The 5,417-nt window shown below is 39.5% G+C and overlaps 2 protein-coding genes across 7 annotated transcripts in view; one reads left to right on the forward strand and one right to left on the reverse strand.

The window, feature by feature from the left end:
* LOC139762968 (negative elongation factor D-like) overlaps positions 1-5,417 on the reverse strand; it is a 395,386-nt gene that overhangs the window by 298,710 nt on the left and 91,259 nt on the right. The window lies entirely within an intron of this gene.
* LOC139762966 (uncharacterized) overlaps positions 1-5,417 on the forward strand; it is a 167,883-nt gene that overhangs the window by 603 nt on the left and 161,863 nt on the right. The gene's annotated exons all lie outside the window — the stretch shown is intronic.

Raw genomic sequence — 5,417 nt, forward strand, 5'->3', positions numbered from 1 at the left:
GCCAAAGGTAATTAGAGGGGCATAGAGGCATCAAAAGGGAAAGAAACATTTGGAAAGCTTACTTTAATGCCACTTTGGGGATGCCAAAGAGCAAGAGAATTGCGGTGAGGCATCCAGAAATTTAGAGGAAAATTGAAGGATTAATCTAAATGACCTTTGGCGTCTTCAAAGGCCTTTACAGGGGAATACTGGCATCTGAAGGGAAAGGGACAAATCAAAAGTTTACTTAAAAGACCGTTTAGAGGTGCCAAAGTCCAATACATTTGCATGATGTTATCTAAAAATAAAAAGACAAATTAACGGTTTACTTTAAATCCCCTTTGGTGCCGCCAAAGGCAATTACAGGGGCATAGAGTCATCAAAAGGGAAAGAAACATTTGGAAAGCTTACTTTAATGCCTCTTTGGGAAAGCTAAAGGGCAAGAGAATTGCGGTGAGGCATCCAAAAATTTATAGAAAAATTGAAGGATTAATCTAAATGCCCTTTGGCGTCTTCAAAGGCCTTTACAGGGGAATACTGGCATCTGAAGGGAAAGAGACAAATCAAAAGTTTACTTAAAAGACCGTTAAGAGGTGCCAAAGTCCAATACAGTTGCATGATGTCATCTAAAAATAAAAAGAGAAATTAACGGTTTACTTTAAATCCCCTATGGAGCCGCCAAAGGCAATTACAGGGGCATAGAGGCATCAAAAGGGAAAGAAATATTTGGAAAGCTTAATTTAATGCCACTTTGGGGAAGCTAAAGGGCAAGAGAATTGCGGTGAGGCATCCAAAAATTTAGAGGAAAATTGAAGGATTAATCTAAATCCCCTTTGGCGTCTTTAAAGGCCTTTACAGGGGAATAGTGGCATCTAAGGGGAAAGAGACAAATTAAAAGTTTCCGTAAAAGACCGTTTAGGGGTGCCAAAGTCCAATACAGTTGCATGATGTCTTCCAAAAATAAAAAGAGAAATTAACGGTTAAGTTTAAATTCCCTTTGGAGCCGCCAAAGGTAATTACAGCGGCATAGAGGCATCAAAAGGGAAAGAAACATTTGGAAAGCTTAATTTAATGCCACTTTGGGGATGCCAAAGGGGAAGAGAATTGCGGTGAGGAATCCCAAAATTTAGAGGAAAATTGAAGGATTAATCTAAATCCCCTTTGGCGTCTTCAAAGGCCTTTACAGCGGAATACTGGCATCTGAAGGGAAAGACACAATTTAAAAGTTTACTTAAAAGATCGTTTAGTGGTGCCAAGGTCCAACACAGTTGCATGGTGGCATCCAAGAATAAAAAGACAAATTAACGGTTAACTTTAAATCCCCTTTGGCGGCGCCAAAGGCAATTACAGGGGCATAGAGGCATGAAAAGGGAAAGAAACATTTGGAAAGCTTACTTTAATGCCACTTTGGGGATGCCAAAGGACAAGAGAATTGCGTGGAGGTACCCAAATTTTAAGAGGAAAATTGAAGGATTAATCTAAATCCCCTTTGGCGTCTTCAAAGGCCTTTACAGGGGAATAGTGGCATCTGAAGGGAAAGAGACAAATCAAAAGTTTACTTAAAAGACCGTTTAGGGGTGCCAAAGTCCAATACACTTGCATGATGTCATCCAAAAATAAAAAGACATATTAACGGTTTATTTTAAATCCCCTTTGGAGCCGCCAAAGGCAATTACAGGGGCATAGAGGCATCAAAAGGGAAAGAAACATTTAGAAAGTTTACTTTAATGCCACTTTGGGGATGCCAAAGGGCAAGAGAATTGCGGTGAGGCATCCAAAATTTAAAGGAAAATTGAAGGATTAATCTAAATCCCCTTTGGCGTCTTCAAAAGCCTTTACAGGGGAATAAGGGCATCTAAAGGGAAAGAGACAATTTAAAAGTTTACTTAAAAGACCGTTTAGGGGTGCCAAGGTCCAATACAGTTGCATGGTGGCATCCAAAATAAAAAGACAAATTAACGGTTTACTTTAAATCCCCTTTGGCGCCGCCAAAGGAATTAAGGGGCATAGAGGCATCAAAAGGGAAAGAAACATTTGGAAAGCTTACTTTAATGCCACTTTGGGGATGCCAAAGGCAAGAGAATTGCGTGGAGGCATCCAAAATTTAGAGGAAAATTGAAGGATTATCTAAATCCCTTTGGCGTCTTCAAAGGCCTTTACAGGGGAATACTGGCATCTGAAGGGAAAGGACAATTTAAAAGTTTACTTAAAAGACCGTTTAGGGTGCCAAAGTCCAATACAGTTACATGGTGGCATCCAAAATTAAAAAGACAAATAAAGGTTTATTTAAATCCCCTTTGGTCCGCCAAAGGTAATTAGAGGGCATAGAGGCATCAAAAGGGAAAGAAACATTTGGAAAGCTTACTTTAATGCCACTTTGGGGATGCAAAGGGCAAGAGAATTGCGTGGTGAGGCATCCAAAATTTAGAGAAAATTGAAGGATTAATCTAAATCCCCTTTGGCTTCTTCAAAGGCTTTACAGGGGATATACTGGCATCTGAAAGGAAAGAGACAAATCAAAAATTTACTTAAAAGACCGTTTAGGGTGCCAAAGTCCAATACACTTGCATGATGTCATTCAAAAATAAAAAGACATATTAACGGTTACTTTAAATCCCCTTTGGAGCCGCCAAAGGCAATTACAGGGGCATAGAGGCATCAAAAGGGAAAGAAACATTTGGAAAGCTTACTTTAATGCCACTTTGGGGATGCAAAGGGCAAGAGAATTGCGGGGAGGCATCCAAAATTTTAGAGAAAATTGAAGGATTATCTAAATCCCCTTTGGCGTCTTCAAAGGCCTTTACAGGGGAATACTGGCATCTGAAGGGAAAGAGACAATTTAAAAGTTTACTTAAAAGACCGTTTAGGGGTGCCAAAGTCCAATACAGTTACATGGTGCATCCAAAATTAAAAAGAGAAATAAAGGTTTATTTTAAATCCCTTTGGATCCGCCAAAGGTAATTAAGGGCATAGAGGCATCAAAAGGGAAAGAAACATTTGGAAAGCTTACTTTAATGCCACTTTGGGGATGCCAAAGGGCAAGAGAATTGCGGTGGAGGATCCAAAATTTAGAGGAAAATTGAAGGATTAATCTAAATCCCCTTTGGCGTCTTCAAAGGCCTTTACAGGGGAATACTGGCATCTGAAGGGAAAGAGACAATTTAAAAGTTTACTTAAAAGACCGTTTAGGGTGCCAAAGGTCCAATACAGTTGCATGGTGGCATCCAAAATAAAAAGACAAATTAACGGTTTATTTTAAATCCCCTTTGGACCGCCAAAGGCAATTACAGGGGCATAGAGGCATCAAAAGGGAAAGAAACATTTGGAAAGCTTACTTTAATGCCACTTTGGGGATGCCAAAGGACAAGAGAATTGCGTGGAGGTATCCAAATTTAGAGGAAAATTGAAGGATTAATCTAAATCCCCTTTGGCGTCTTCAAAGGCCTTTACAGGGGAATATGGCATCTGAAAGGGAAAGAGACAAATCAAAAGTTTACTTAAAAGACCGTTTAGGGGTGCCAAAGTCCAATACACTTGCATGATGTCATCCAAAAATAAAAAGACATAATTAACGGTTTATTTAAATCCCCTTTGGAGCCGCCAAAGGCAATTACAGGGGCATAGAGGCATCAAAAGGGAAAGAAACATTTGAAAGTTTACTTTAATGCCACTTTGGGGATGCCAAAGGGCAAGAGAATTGCGTGTGAGGCATCCAAAAATTTAGAGGAAAATTGAAGGATTAATCTAAATCCCCTTTGGCGTCTTCAAAAGCCTTTACAGGGGAATACTGGCATCTGAAGGGAAAGAGACAAATTAAAAGTTTACTTAAAAGACCGTTTAGGGGTGCCAAAGTCCAATACAGTTGCATGATGTCATTCCAAAAATAAAAAGACAAATTAACGGTTATATTTAAATCCCCTTTGGAGCCGCCAAAGGCAATTACAGGGGCATAGAGGCATCAAAAGGGAAAGAAACATTTGGAAAGCTTACTTTAATGCCACTTTGGGATGCCAAAGGAGCAAGAGAATTGCGTGGAGGCATCCAAAATTTAGAGGAAAATTGAAGGATTAATCTAAATCCCCTTTGGCGTCTTCAAAGGACTTTACAGGGGAATACTGGCATCTGAAGGGAAAGAGACAATTTAAAAGTTTACTTAAAAGACCGTTTAGGGTGCCAAAGTCCAATACAGTTGCATGATGGCATCCAAAATTAAAAAGACAAATCAAAGGATTTATTTTAAATCCCCTTTGGATCCGCCAAAGGTAATTAGAGGGGCATAGAGGCATCAAAAGGAAAAGAAACATTTGGAAAGCTTACTTTAATGCCACTTTGGGGATGCCAAAGAGGCAAGAGAATTGCGTGGAGGTCATCCAGAAATTTAGAGGAAAATTGAAGGATTAATCTAAATCCCCTTTGGCTCTTCAAAGGCCTTTACAGGGGAATACTGGCATCTGAAGGGAAAGAGACAAATAAAAAGTTTACTTAAAAGACCGTTTAGGGGTGCCAAAGTCCAATACACTTGAATGATGTCACTTCAAAATAAAAAGACAAATTAAGGTTTACTTTAAATCCCCTTTGGACCGCCAAAGGCAATTACAGGGGCATAGAGGCATCAAAAGGGAAAGAAACATTTGAAAGCTTAATTTAATGCCACTTTGGGGATGCCAAAGGGAAGAGAATTGCGTGGAGGCATCCAAAAATTTAGAGGAAAATTGAAGGATTAATCTAAATCCCCTTTTGGCGTCTTCAAAGGCCTTTACAGGGGAATAGTGGCATCTGAAGGAAAGAGACAAATAAAAGTTTACTTAAAAGACCGTTTAGGGGTGCCAAAGACCAATACAGTTGCATGGTGCATCCAATTAAAAAACACAAATCAAAGGTTTATTTAAATCCCCTTTGGCCGCCAAAGGTAATTAGAGGGGCATAGAGGCATCAAAAGGGAAAGAAACATTTGGAAAGCTTACTTTAATGCCACTTTGGGATGCCAAAGAGCAAGAGAATTGCGTGGAGGCATCCAAAATTTAGAGGAAAATTGAAGGGTTAATCTAAATCCCCTTTGGCGTCTTCAAAGGCCTTTACAGGGAATTACTGGCATCTGAAGGGAAAGGACAAATCAAAAGTTTACTTAAAAGACCGTTTAGGGTGCCAAAGTCCAATACATTGCATGATGTCTATCAAAAATAAAAAGACAAATTAACGGTTTATTTAAATCCCCTTTGGTGCCGCCAAAGGCAATTACAGGGGCATAGAGGCATCAAAAGGGAAAGAAACATTTGGAAAGCTTACTTTAATGCACTTTGGGATGCCAAAGGGCAAGAGAATTGCGGTGAGGCATCCAAAAATTTATAGGAAAATTGAAGGATTAATCTAAATCCCCTTTGGCGTCTTCAAAGGCCTTTACAGGGGAATACTGGCATCTGAAGGGAAAGAGACAAATA

This window comes from Panulirus ornatus, chromosome 45 (genome assembly GCF_036320965.1).
Source record: "Panulirus ornatus isolate Po-2019 chromosome 45, ASM3632096v1, whole genome shotgun sequence".
Classification (NCBI taxonomy): Eukaryota; Metazoa; Arthropoda; class Malacostraca; order Decapoda; family Palinuridae; genus Panulirus; species Panulirus ornatus.